This window comes from Gorilla gorilla, chromosome 16 (assembly GCF_029281585.2).
Source record: "Gorilla gorilla gorilla isolate KB3781 chromosome 16, NHGRI_mGorGor1-v2.1_pri, whole genome shotgun sequence".
NCBI classification, from domain to species: Eukaryota; Metazoa; Chordata; class Mammalia; order Primates; family Hominidae; genus Gorilla; species Gorilla gorilla.
Window position 1 is genome coordinate 31,886,194 of NC_073240.2, and position 14,855 is coordinate 31,901,048.

At 42.0% G+C, this 14,855-nt stretch overlaps 1 protein-coding gene across 2 annotated transcripts in view; it reads left to right on the top strand.

Annotated features, from left to right (window-relative positions):
* Positions 1-12,178: 12,178 nt before the first annotated feature.
* OTUD7A (OTU deubiquitinase 7A) overlaps positions 12,179-14,855 on the top strand; it is a 386,443-nt gene continuing 383,766 nt past the window's right edge. For both annotated transcript variants that reach the window (XM_031002375.3, XM_031002376.3), the window contains exon 1: positions 12,179-12,417. The gene's annotated coding sequence lies outside the window, so the exon portion shown is untranslated. The remainder of the gene's footprint in view (positions 12,418-14,855) is intronic.

Below are 14,855 nucleotides of genomic sequence, written 5' to 3' on the forward strand. Positions count from 1 at the left end.
TCCAAATACCAGAGAAACAGAGGCCATTCTTCCTGGAGTAGACATGGATGCAATGCTAATATCTCCTTTCAGGCACAGGTGGACTGCAGGTTCGATTCCCTTGGAAATTAGGCCAAATTCAGCTAGCTCGCCAGCCAGTGGCCATCTCACAGATGGGGAGCAAAAGCAATATGCAACCCAACCTCACTCAGTTTCCTCTTTCTCATCTCTTGTCAAACCCAACTGGAAGCCAGAGAAGAAGGGAGCCTTTTGATGCAGATTGTCCTCCCAGGGCCCAGAGCCGGGTGGAGAAAGGTAGAGAGACAGAGGAGTGAAGTGCAAAGAGGCAATTTGTCACTTCAGGCCACAGGTCTCTAGTCAAAGGAGAGCCACATCTGGACTTGATGAAAAGGTGTACTCTTCTGTGCATAGAAAGAAGACAGAACTGAGTATTTGGTGACAGAAGCGCAGATGGTGATAGTCATCAGGGAAGTTCGCCTGGTAAGAAGTCACAGCTGTCTGACTTGGTTTGGCCAATAGAATGTGAGTGGAAATGGCCTTGAGCCATTGCGAGGTTCATGATGCTCTCTTCTGCCTTCTGCAGCAGTGGTGGAGATGTGTAGAAAGGAACTCATGTGGGCCCTGAGTGCCTATGAGGAGCATAGATGCTCCTAGTGATCAGTGATGGATATGTAACAAGAGCCAGAAATATACATTTGTTTTGTTTTGTTTTTAACTATCTGAGGTTTTCAGTCTCTTTTGTTATGCCTTATAACCTAACCTATCCTGACCGATATCTTCCCTAACTCATTTTATGCATCTAGTATGACTTTGATACCAAAAGCAGAGAAGAAGATCATGAGAAAGAACCATAGGCCAATCTTATTTACAAATATAAATGCTATTATCCTAAGAAGAACATTAGTAAAGAAGGTATAAAATAGTATGCATTAGCATTAGAAAATAGTATGCAATAACATTATAAAAATTATTAAATATTAAAGGAGAAAAACTATTTCAATGAATGCAGAGAAAGCATTTTTAAAATTGTCAACACCAGAAAACGTATCAGTAGTGTTCTGGGGACAGGATGGGGGAAGAGTAGGGAGAAGCTGGAGGAAGGAATGACTTAGGGGTACAGGGAAACTTAGGGGGTGATGGAAATGTTCATTGCCTGGATTGTGGTGATGGTTTCTTGAGTGTACATGTATGTCAAAATCCATCAATCTGTACATTTTAAGTATGTTTGGTTTATTGCGTGTCAATTATACAGTAAAACTTGTTTTTTGTTTGTTTGTTTGTTTTGTTTTGTTTTTTGAGACAGTCTTGCTCTGTCGCCCAGGCTGGAGTGCAGTGGCATGATCTCGGCTCACCGCAACCTCCACCTCCCAGGTTCAAGCGATTCTCCTGCCTAAGCCTCCTGAATAGCTGGGACTACAGGTGCCTGCCACCATCTCTGGTTAATTTTTGCATTTTTAGTGGAGGCAGGGATTCACCATGTTAGCCAGGCTGGTCTCAAACTCCTGACTCCAAGTGATCCACCCACCCCGGCCTCCCAAAGTGTTGGGATTACAGGTGTGAGCCACTGCGCCCAGCCAGTAAAACTGTTTTTAAAGGTCAATGTGCATGCATGATACTCTTAGTAAGAAAGAAATGGAAGGGATTTACATCAAGCTGCAACCATCTTTATTTTTCCTTTTCTTCCTTTCATTTCTTCACATAGTTTCTGAAACTGCACTGGGCTATTCTTTCTTGATGGCTTGTCTCCATTCTTTCTGACATTGGTATTTGGGATACGATAAGTATATTTGGTTTATTTTATTAGTTGCTCTCTCTTTACCTGGGGATTTAGGGAGGTTCCAAATCGATACTGCTGGCTTCTTCTCAGACTCTTCTATTCAGCTGGTGATTTTCATCGGGGGCACAGTATCAGTATTATTTAATGTAGTTCATCACTGATGCCTTCCTTAAAATACTGCTCCTTAACCATATTTTCTCTTTATCAAGGAGTCAAAGACAAACCTGTCAGTGTCATCTATGCATCACCTCTTTTGCCATGAAGACAACTGAAATGCAGTCATGTCTCCAGCCCTCCCAACACATTGAAGATGATGAGAAAATGTCTTGTCCTCTCACCCCTAGATTTCACCCCCATGAAACTATTTATTTCCATTCCATTTGTAGCAGGTTAAACTGTCCCTCCTCTCCTGCCAAGAGATATGTCCAAGTCTTACCCTTCAGTACCTGTGAATATCACCTTTTTGGGATAGGGTCTTTGCCCATAAAATTATGTTATAGTTTTTGAGATTAAAATCATCTGGATGACCTGGGATAGGTCCCTAATCTGATGGCCAGTGTTCTTGTAAGAGAAAGAAAAGGAAAGAACACAGAGAGAAAGGATGAAAGGGTGGGCACAGAGATTAGAATGATGCATCTAGATGCTAAGCATATTTAGTCCTCTCTGGCTGCCATAACAAAATATCGTAGAATGGGTAGCTTAAACAACTGAAGTTTATTTTCTCAGAGTTCTGGAGGCTGGAAGTCCTAGATCACGGTGCCAACATAGGTTCTGCCGAGGGCTCTTTCTGGCTTCTACACAGCTGCCTTCTCACTGTGTGCTCACATGGCCTTTCCTTGGCGTGTGCAGAGACAGAGAGAGAGAGAGAGAGAGAGAGAGAGAGACAGAGAGAGAGAGACAGAGAGAGAGAGACAGAGAGAGAGAGACAGAGAGAGAGAGACAGAGAGACAGAGAGAAAGATATCAAGTGTTCTGGAGGCTCTTGTTTCAACAGCATTAATCCCACCAGACCAAGGGCTCACTCTCATGACCTAATCGATTCCAAAGGTCTCATCTTCAAATACCATCACATTTGGGGCTAGGGTTCAACATATGAATTTTTTGGGAAAACAAACATTCCATCCATAACACCAAAGAATGCCCAAGATTGCCAGCAGCCACAAAAACCTAGGAGAGAGGCATGGAATGGATGCTCTCTTAGAATCTCCAGAAAAGGTCAACCTTCTTGATTCTGGACTTCTGGCCTCCAGAACTGAAAAAATAAATATCTGTTGTTTTAAGCCACCTAATATTTGGTACTTTATTACGGCAGTCTTAGAAAGCTAATACATTTTTCACAGTCTATTGCAATATGCTCACCATAATTAATGAATTTCATTGAAAATGATCATAATTTTGCATATACTTGGAAAAGTTATAATTTTTTAAAGTCACAGTCCCCATTTCACTTATTCATTTCATGATGTAGTACATGTGATACATAAATATATTTTATCTAGTACACAAAATAATATTCCTTGACTATACTTCCTACCACTGCACAGATTTCATCATCATTATATCCCAAGGCTTGCTAGTAGATAGAAAATTGTATTTCAAAAGGGGAAGGGACATGTAAAAATATTTTCGCAAATAAGTACATTCAGCCTTCAACAAATGTTTTGTGGTTTTTCATTTTTTTATTTTTTATTTTTTTTATTTTTTAGAGTCAGAGTCTCACTCTGTCACCCAAGCTGGAATGCAATGGTGCAATCACAGCTCACCATAGCCTTGAACACCTGGGTTAAGCGATCCAACTGCTTCAGCCTCCCAGAACTAATAGGGATCTCCAACCTCAAATGGTATCTACAGAAGCCTTCAGCTAACCACATACTTAATGATGAAAGGTTGAATTTGTGCCCCTAAGGCCAGAAACAAGGCAAGAATGTCTACACCCATCTCTTCTCTTCATTCTTTCATTAGAAGTTTTAGCCAGTGTAATTAAGCAAGAAAAATAAATAAATGGCATATGGATGGGTAAAAAGAAGAAAACAGCTTTCATTCACTGAACACAAGGTTATCCACACAGAAAAATCCAATGGAGTGTATGAAAAAGCTCCTAGAACTAATAAGGTTGCAGAATATAAGGTCAGCAGACAATAATCAATCATATTTATATGTACTAGTAATGAATGGTAGAAATGGAAAAAATTTTTTAATTGACTACATCTACAAAGGAAATAGAAATAAATCTACCTAACCATGTACAGAATCTGAATGTTTAATTATAAAACATTAATGAGAAAAATCAAAGAAAACCTAAATAAATGGAGAGACCTATACCATGTATACTTGTTGGGAGACCCTATATAATTAAGATATTAATGGCTGGGCATGGTGGCTCACACCTGTAATCCCAGCATTTTGGGAGGCAGAGACGGGCAGATCACCTGAGGTCAGGAATTCAAGACCAGCCTGGCCAACATGGTAAAACCCCATCTCTACTAAAAATACAAAAATTAGCCAGGTATGGTGGTGCACACCTGTAATCTCAGCTACTCAGGAGGCTGAGGCAGGAGAATCGCTTGAACCCGGGAGGCAGAGGTTGCAGTGAGCCAAGATCACACCACTACACTCCAGCCTGGAAGACAGAGCGAGCCTCCCTCTCAAAAAAAAAAAAAAAAGTCTTCATTTTCCCCAAAGTGAGCCACAGATCTAAATCTATTTTAATCAAAACCCTGGAAAGAGTTTTTATAGGTACACATAGGCTTGATTCTAAGTTATTCAGAAAGGCAAAGGAAGTAGCCCAGCCACACTTTTTTGAAAAGGAACAAACTGGAGTACTCACAATATCTGATTTAAAAAATCAATAAAAACCACAGTAGTCAAGACAGCATGCAGTTGCTGAAGGGACAGACAAATACATCAATACAACACAAAACAAAATCCAGCAACAAACCCAACAGACCCACATGATTGATTTTTGACAACTGAACAAAGTGCAAATATTACTAAATGCACAAAGGATAGCTTTTTCAACAAATGGTGCTAGAAATCTAGATATCTGCATGACCCCAAAAATGTGCCTGGACCCAATCCTCACACCTAATATAAAAATTAACTCAAAATGGGTAAATTGCAAAACTATACAGTTTTTCAAAGAAAACACAGAAGATGTTTGTTGCCTGGAATTAAGCAAAGAGTACTTAGATGTGTCACCGAAAGCACAAGCCACATAATTTTTTTAAATTCTAAATTGGACTTCATAAAAATGCAAAATGTTTGCTGTGAAAGAAAACTTCTCTTAATATGATGAAAAGTCAAGCTAAAGAGCTGAAGAAAATGTTTGTAAATCACATATCTGATAACTGACTTATATAAAGAATATGTGTAAAGAACCCCAAAACTCAACAGTAAGAATATTTTAAAATCCCATCAAAATGGAAAAAAAATTACTTGAACAGAAACTTAATGAAAAAGAATACAAGAATGGTGAATCCATCCATAAAAAGAGGCTCCATATCATAAGCTATTAGGAAATTGCGTATTAAAACCACAAGAAAAGTGAGAATTATGGTTTGGGCTCTGATTGTAAAGAGCTTGGATGTTGTTGCAGCTGTCTTTACAATCAGAGAAACTGGAAAAATGGGAAAACAATGACTTTTTTTGGACCCATCAGAGAATTGAGTTGTAGGACAAATTGTCATCCAGAAATCTGAAGAGATAGGTGAAACCAGACAGTCACAGCTGAAATCTGCTTACCTGAAGAAGCTGCTAGGGCTATAAACTGATGGGAACACTCAAATGGTAATTTTGACAAATTACTGGAGTCTGGGCATGGACTAGCTTGAGAGTGAGAAACGCCTGGTGGCTCAGTCTTGGGAGGGCCCTCATACCTTCAGGAACATGACCTCCATCAACATCACCAGGTTTCACCGTGGTAAGCCAAAGAAGAGTCCCTCCTGGCTCTGGAAGAAAGAGGAAAAAAGCAATCCTTGTGAAGTGTATCCAGAGCATTCTCCATGTGACAGGGTTACTCTTAATGGGAAAAAACCTTTATCAGCATCTTTTCCCAGAGCTGTGGAAAAGGAAATTCCTCTCAACCCAGCCCCACAGCCTGCATGTCTCTGTCTCACCTAAGGGGGCAGCGGGAAGGAGGAATGCTGGGCCAGAAGAAACACTTATGAGAGTCACAGGCCCACTAACAGGCTGAGACAGGGACACAGGCTCACTAACAGATTGAGATTTCACTGGAAGATTATACAACACTTCCCCTTACCCATACCTTACCACCACACCAACAGGGCCCCCTGTAATCACAATGGCTTACAAATAAAGAACTATACAACACAGACTGTCTCTAAGGAGGAGTACACAGGGAGGCCCAAATTCAAGAGAGGAGACAGAAACAAGGACACTAGAGCAATGTGAAGCCTCTGATCCTTACAGCCACACCAGACCTTAAACATACATACCTATGTTTAAATATTAATATATGTGTGTATTATATACATATGTGTGTGTGTGTGTATGTGTATTTATGTATGTGTGTATTATATATACCTCTTTGGTGAACACTGGCTGATACAGGCTGTAATGGAAAAAAGTAGACAACCTGCGGCTGGGCACGATGGCTCATGCTTGTAATCTCAGCACTTTAGGAGGCTGAGGCGGGTAGATCACCTGAGGTCAGGAGTTTGAAACCAGCCTGGCCAACATGGCAAAATCCCATCTCTACTAAAAATACAAAAATTAACTGGGCTTAGTGGTGTGCACCTGTAATCCTAGCTACTCAGGAGGCTGACAGGAGAATGGCTTGAACCCAGGAGGCAGAGGTTGCAGTGAGCCGAGATCATGCCATCGCACTCCTGCCTGCATGACAGAGCAAGACTCCATCTCAAAAAAATAAAAAATAAATGAATAAATAAAAATAAATAAATTTTTTTAAAAAGTAGACAACCTGCAAGAATACATGGGTAATGTAAGCAGAAAGATGTAAATTCTAAGGAAAAAAATGCTAAAAATCAAAAGCACTGTGACAGACAATGAAGGATGCCTTTGATGGGCTTGTCACACAACTTGACATGGCTGAGGAAAAGAATCAGTGAGCTTGAATATAGGTCCACAGAAACTTCCCAAACTGAAATGGGAAAATAATAATAAATGGAAAAAGAAGTACAGACATCCAAGATCTGTGGATAACTTCAACAGTTTTAACATATGTGTAATTATTTGACCAAAATAGAAGAGAGAACATAGTAGAATAAATGTTTGAAGTAATAATAGCTGAGAACGTTCCAACATGAATGACAGACACCAAGCTGTAAATCTGTGTAGGTCAGACAAAAACAAACAGGATTAAAGAAACAAAAAATGAAACTAGGCATATAATTTTCAAACTGCAGAATACCGAAGCAAAAAACAAACAAAAAAAGGACAGAAAAAGTGAAAATCTTGAAAAAAGCTGAATTGGGGGTATGGGTGCAGTGGCTTGCCTATAGAAAAATAGGACAAGAAACACAGGGAATTTCTCATCAGAAACCATACAAGCAAGTAAAGAGTGGAGTGAGATATTTAAAGGTTTGAAAGACAAAAAATAACCAACTAAGAATCTATATCTAGAAAAATTATTCTTAAAAAATGAAGGAGAGGCCAGGCGCGGGGGCTCACGCCTGTAATCCCAGCACTTTGGGAGGCCGAGGCAGGTGCATTATGAGGTCAGGAGATTGAGACCATCCTGGCTGACACGGTGAAACCCCGTCTCTACTAAAAATACAAAAAATTAGCCGGGCGTGGTGGCAGGGGCCTGTAGTCCCAGCTACTTGGGAGGCTGAGGCAGGAGAATGACGTGAACCTGGGAGGCGGAGCTTGCAGTGAGCCGAGGTCGCGCCACTGCACTCCAGTCTGGGCAACAGAGCGAGACTCTGTCTCAAAAAAAAAAAAAAAAAAAAAAAAAAGAAGAAAAATAAGGACTTACTTGCTGAGGTAATTCACCATCAGACCTGTCCTTCAAGAAATGTTAAAAGATTTTCTCCAGACAGAAGGAAGATGATATAGGTCAGAAACTTGGATCTATATTAAGAAAGGAAGCGTTGGAGAAGTAATAAATGGAGGTAAAATGAAATCTTTTATTTTTATTTTCATTAATAATTTAAAGAATAACTTCTTATTTAAAGCAAAAATAGTAACAGGTCATTGTAGCATATGGATAAGAGAAAAGACTAACAGCAATGCTACGAGGAATGGGAGGGAGGATTGGGAACACACTCTTATAAGATATCTACGTTACATGTGAAACAATACCATGATTTGAAGGTGAACACACATTAGTAAAAGAAGAAAATCTATATTAGAAACTCTAGGCTGGACATGATGGCTCAGACCTGTAATCCCAGCACTTTGGGAGGCCAAGGCAGGCAGATTGCTTGAGCTAACGAGTTTGAGACCAGCCTGGACAACATGGTGAAATCCTGTCTCTACAAAAATTGCAAAGATTAGCTGGGCATGGTAAGCTACTCAGGGGGCTAAGCTGGGAGGATGGCTTGAACCCAGGAGGCAGAGGATGCAGTGAGCCGAGATGGCACCACCGCACTCCAGCCTAGGCAATAGAGCCAGACTTTGTCTTAAAAAAAAGCAAAGCAAAGAAAAAAGAAACTCTAGAATGGCCACTAAAAAATTCTTTAAAAAGTATAATTGATACTCTTTAAGAGAAGATAAAATGGAACCACACAAAATGCTCAATTAAAATCAGAGAAGGCAGAAAAAGCCGCCACTGGCAACCAGTAGGAAACAGTTACAAATATGATTGATATTCATCCAAATAGATCAACAATTGTGTTAAATGTGAATGGTCTAAATACACCAATTAAAAGACAGAGATTGCTAGAGTAGATAACAAAACAAGACCCCACTATATCTTGTTGACATTAAATATAAAGTATCTGTTTGGTTAAAAGTAAAGGGATGGAGAAAGATATACCATGTTAACCCTGATCAAAAGAAAACTGGAGTAGCTGCATTAATTTCAGATAAAAGGGACTTGAGAAAAAGGAAAATTATCAGGGATGTGAGGGGAGGGATAGGTAAGAAACTCATAATCATAAAGGGGCTAATTCTCCAAGAATACATAATAACCCTAAATATGCATGTGCCTAAGAATAAAATGTCAAAATATGGAGGAAAAAATGATAAACCTGAAAGAAAAAATGGTCCAATCCACTATCATAGGATACTTCAACATTTCTCTATCCATGATTGATAAGATCAGATAGGCAAAAAATCGGTAAGGATATAATTGACCTAAACAGCATTATCAACTTTATTTAATTGATATTTGTAGATCTAGCAATAGCACAATACACATTCTTCTCAAGCTGGCATGGAATAATCACCAACATTGGCCACATTCTGATCTATAAAACACACCTTATCAAATTAAAGAAAAATAGAAATTAAACAAAGTATGTCTTCATACCACAATGGAAGTAACCTAGAAATCAAGAACAGAATGATAGCTGGAAAGTCCCAAATTATTGGAAACTAAACAACACATTTTTAAAAAACATTTGGGTCAAAGAGGAATCTCAAGAATAACTAAAAACATTGATCTAAATAAAAATTAAAGTACAACTTTTCTAAATTTGTGGGATGCAGTAAAAGCGGGGATATTTATAGCAGTAAATGTATACATTTGAAAAGAAGAAAAATCTAAAATCAACAACCTAAATTGTCACCTTGGATAATAGAGAAAGAAGAGCAATTTAAGCCTAAAACACGCGGAACAAAGAGGAATAATAAAAATTAGAGAATGAAATTGAAAATAGAAAACAATAGAAAAAAATCAACAAAACAAAGAAAAAGCTGAAAAGATGATTAAAATTAATAAACCTATCCAGGTTAACCAAGAAAAAAAGACATTGGGCATAGTTTGCCAATATCAAAAAATGAAAGAGGAGTCATCTCTACTAATTTCATAGATGTTAAAAGAATAATAAAGGTTTATGATGAACAACTTTACACCCACAAGTTTGAATATTAGATAAAAAGGACCGATTCCTTGAACGATACAACTACATTTTACACAAAAGCAAACAGATCACCTAATAGCTCTGTATCTACAAAGAATCAATAATTAATGAAGTCTCAAAAAAATCACCAGATTCAGATGGTTTCACCAGGGAACTTTACCAAACATTTATGGAAGAATTGATATAGGTTCTTTACAATTTCTTACAGAAAATACAAGTAAATATTACTTCTTAACTCATTTTATGAGGCCAGCATTACCTGCATACCAAAATAAATTAAAGACATTACAAAAAAGAAAACTATAGCCAAATATTTCTCATGAACATAGATGCAAAAGTCTTCAACAAAATATTAGCATATTGAATACAATGGTGTATAAAAACAATTATATACCATGCCCAAGTAGAATTTGACCCAAGTATGCAAGACCGGTTCCTTGAAAATCAATTGAAAATCAATCAATGTAACCCATCATATCAACAAGCTAAAGAAAATAAAATCACATGACCATATCAATAGATGCAGAAAAAGAATTTGGCAAAATCCAACATTCATTCATGATAAAAACTCTGCAAACTAGGAATAGAGAGAACTTCCTAATCTTGATAAAGAAGAACTAAAAAAACCCTACTGCTAACATCATATTTAGTGGTAAGAAACTGGATACTTCCCCTAAATTCAGGACAGGACTGTTAAGAGAATGAAAAGACAAGCTTCCACTGGAAGAAAATACTTGCAAAACACGTATCAGATAAAGTACTTCTATCCAAAATACACAAAGAACTCTTAAAACTCAACCATAAGAAAACAACCTATATTTTTTTAATGGGCAAAAGATGTGAACAAACATCTCACCAAAGAAGATATACAGGTGCATATGAAAAGTTGCTCCACATAATTTTTCAGTAGAAAATTGAAAATTAACAATGATATAGCACTATATGCCTACTAGAATGTCTAAAATTATAGATGATAGACGGATGGATGGATGGATGGACAGATAGATAGACAGATAGAGATAGCCAATATCAAGTGCTGGTGAGGATGAAGGAAAGGGATTCATATTTGCTGACAGTTATAAAAATGCTATAGCCACTCTAGAAAACTGTTTGGTTCTTATAAAGTTAAACAAATTTACCATAAGATCTAGCAATTGCACTCCTAGATATTTAGTTAACTAATTTAAAAACTTTTGTCCATACAAAACGCTGCATGCAAATGTTTATAGAATGTCTATTCACAGTCGCCAAAAACTGGAAACCACCCAAATATTCTCCAGTGGGTGACTAAACAAAATGTGGTACAAATAATGAACAATAAAAAGGACTATTACTATACACAATAACATGGATGAATCTCCAAGGTATAATGATGAGGGAATAAAGTCAGTTTCAAAATGTTACATACTGCGTAATTCCACGTATACGACACACTCACAAAGACAAAACCGTAGCAATGAAGAACTATCAGTGGTTACCAAAAGTTAGGGTTGGCGGGGGCGCTGTTATAAAAGGGCAGAACTAGGGAGCTCTTTATTGCGCTAGTGGTTACATGAATCCAAACAAGGGTTCAAGATCACAGGATTATATATCAAATAACCAATTTTACTGAATATCAATTTTAAAAGTCAAATAAATTATTAAACACTATTAAACATATACAATGTTTAAAGTCAAGCAAAAAGTCCTAAACTAAAAGTAAAATAATGATTGTTTAGAAGTACACCAGGATGGTATGGGTCATCTGCAATATAACGTCCTGTTTGGGATAAGGAAGCGTGACTACATCTACAGGGTGACGTGAGAAGGGCCCAGAGCAGCGAGCAGGTCTTGCCATCAGGGAGGGGAACCATCTGAAGGGGTGGCGTGAAAAAGTCTTTAGAGGAAGGCAAAAAATGGGAAAAGGTCAGAGAACCTCTTTGGGAGGTAAAAGGACCAGCTTTGGATTAGGCGTGATGCACAGCCCCCAGCGCAGGGCGTAGAAACTGCAGCCTGGACAGCCTGGGTGGGAGAAAGTTTGGGATGTTTAGGAAGGAAGGGTGCGCCAGCCAGGGGGAAGAAACGAGACAGGTGGCCGCAGATGGTGCGAGTCAGGCAGCAGGAAAAGGCAGGCTGTTTAAGCAGCCTTTCCTGCAGTCCAGGCGGAGAGCGCAGAAGGGGCACCCCGAGGTGCAAGCGTGGGAGAGCCTGAGCGGGCTTGCGAGCGCGCGGGCGCCGTGCGTCCCCTCCTCGGCTCGCGGCCGCGAGCACGCGCTCTCCGTGCCCCGCCCCGGAGGTGCGGGGGCGGGGCACAGGCGCGGCGCGCGCACGTTCGCGCGGCGGGGGCGGGGCGCGAACGCGACCGGTGACGTCAGAGGAGGGCGCGCGCCCGGAGGCAGCAGGCGGAGCCGGGAGGCGGGCGTTGCGCGCGGCCGCGGGCGGAGCGGAGGGGCGCGAGGGGCGGAGCGAAGCGCGGGAGGAGGCGGGGGAGGAGAGGCCACCGGGACCGCGAGCGGCAGCTGGGGAGGGGGCCGCGGAGCCCGAGCGGGAGCAAAACAGCTGATCTGGTTTTCCTTTAAAGCGAGAGAAAATGGAAGTCGGGTAGCGGCGACTGCGGCGCTGCGGGCTGGCGGAGCGGAGCGGCGCGGCGCGGCAGGTAAGACGGCGCTGGCCGCGGTGCTGCCGGCGGGCGGCGGGCGGCGGGGCCGGGCCCGCGGACCAGGCAGGTGCGCTCTCCGGGCGCGGGGCCGGCGCCGTCTCCTTCCCGAGCTCCGTGGCGAGGCAGGTGGGCGTTGAGGCCGGGCGACCGCGGGGCCGGGGCGCGGGGACGCGGGGGGCGCGGGCCCCGGCTGGGCTCGCCGGCGCGTCTGCATTGCGGGCTCCGCTCCGGACCCCGCGGGCTCCCGGGCCACCGGCTCCGGCCCGGCGTGGCGCGCCTCTCTCGGGCAGGGCGCGGCGCTCCCGCTGGGTCGAGGCTGCTGCCTCCGCTCAGCCCTTTGGCTGTCCGCACTGGAACGTGATGCCAGGCGTGGGGCGACCGACCCCTCGGTCCGTGCGCGCGCGTCGGGGGTCCCGCGGCTCTGGCAGACGGCCGGGCAGGGCCCGGCCCCGAGCCGCGCACGAGGCCGCTCGCCGGGCACCGGAGCTGTGACTGCGTGGGTCCCCGCGGCCCGGCGCACCGCCGTCCCGCTCGCTCTGCTGGGTCTCGCTGGACAGCAGGCAAACCATTAAGGCAATTTGGCTGTGAACCCAGAGGCCTTCCCTAGTATCTCCTCACTGGAGGGGAAAAAATTGCATCTGCGGTGCTTTAAGTGCTCCTTTAAATTTGGGAGATGTCAGTGATGTCATCATTAACTAAAACTTTCCTTCATTGGACACAACCGCTCAAGTGTACCCTCCTCCCTCCCGGTGAAGCTATTGCAGCCCTTTGAGAATCTCTGTAATAAAATGGATTTGCCTCTGCTCTGTAAACTCAGCTACCTCACACAAGTGCAAATGACTTTTATTTCTGTCTATTGGCTTGAGAATGTATAGATTTAAGAGTAGCTGAAGGGAAACTTGTGAGACCCCGATCAGGGAAACGCTTCATCCACAGCACAAGGATCCAGGGGAAAGTCATGTATGACATGCACATGGTTACCGCCAGGTGATAGCTTTGTAAATGGAAGTGGGCTGTAAGAGGAACAATTTTTAAAAATATGATGAGGCAGATAATGTGTCCAGGAAAAGGTTGACAGCGGGGCCTAAATCTTTACAGGTCTTAATTGCTTCAGGAAAATCTGCAGGTGTCCTTCTTCACTATCCTCCTCCTCCTCCTCCAGGGTGTGCCGGGGAGAAGCCTGCCCTGGCCGAAGGCGGGGAGGCAGGTTCACTAGGGTCCTCCCAGCAGCCGTGTGTCCCACCAGCTTCAAAGGCCTCTTCAAGACCCAAAGAGGGTTCAGGAGAACAGAGGTAGATCTGCACGGCACACTCAGTTCTGGATAAACATTCCCCACTAAATGGGATCAACACTCCATTATTTTATTGTGAGTGTGCCATTAGTACCAATTCTTATGGGAACAAAACTAAGCAAGTTCCCAAGACAATCTGAGTATCTACTCAAGCCTATCATATCGAAAGGATATCCAATAAGGGACAAAAGTATTGACATTTTTGTATTTAATAATTAATGACAGCTCCTAATTGGTTAAAATAAGCATGCCTTAAATTGTTAGTGTGATTTTATTGGATCTGTAAGGAATTTAATACCATATGCCACTCAAAAGTTGGGACCTGGTTAGGAACTTCAATCTCTTGAACCCTGTATTGGTGTGAAAAGAATGGGAAAACAGTGGTTACTTAGGCCTTTAGTGTTCAGGCTGATAATGGGTGGAAATCACCGCTTTACGAAGTATTGCCACGTGCGGGTCTCACTTGGGCCTGGATCATAGATGGCAGGTTTTCCCTTAGAAAGTAACTCCTGAGGCCCCCAAGCTTGGTGGAGAAGGAGAGGGGACACCTTTCTCTGAGCAAGTGTGTGTAATTCTTGGCCTCTGACCTCCTGATGGTGCCGCATTTGTTCCCAGTGGTGTGCCTAAGTGAGATGAGAAACTGGCTCCAAGTGAGCTGCTTTTGGATGACACTGCTCCCGCTGTGTGTAGTTGCTTTAGAACTTAACTCTTGAGTTGTGGCAGAGATTCTTCTTTACAACATGTCCTCAATAGTATGAAGATTGGTTTTTCAGGGTCTGCATTGCAAACTCTTTGAAAATGGAGTCTGTGAAATCAGTCTGGCCCCATATCCATCTTTTTGTTTTCACCTGTAGACTCGTGAAAATATTCACCACGTTTATGGTTTAACTCACTGTAGTACTTGTAAAACTTCAAATGCAAGTGTTTCCACTAAATCTTTAGGTATGGGTCACTTATTTCCCCAAAACATTTTAAAACAACCACTTTAAAGCCTCTTCATCCCGCTTGTATGTTTAGAGTGCTTAAATTTGGGAGTTGTCAGTGATCTCCCAAAAGAGATCACTGTCACATCTTCCGTTTCTAAGAAGTAAAAATTGCCCTGATTTTCTTTCTGTTCCCTCTGGGATATTAAGGTCATTTATTC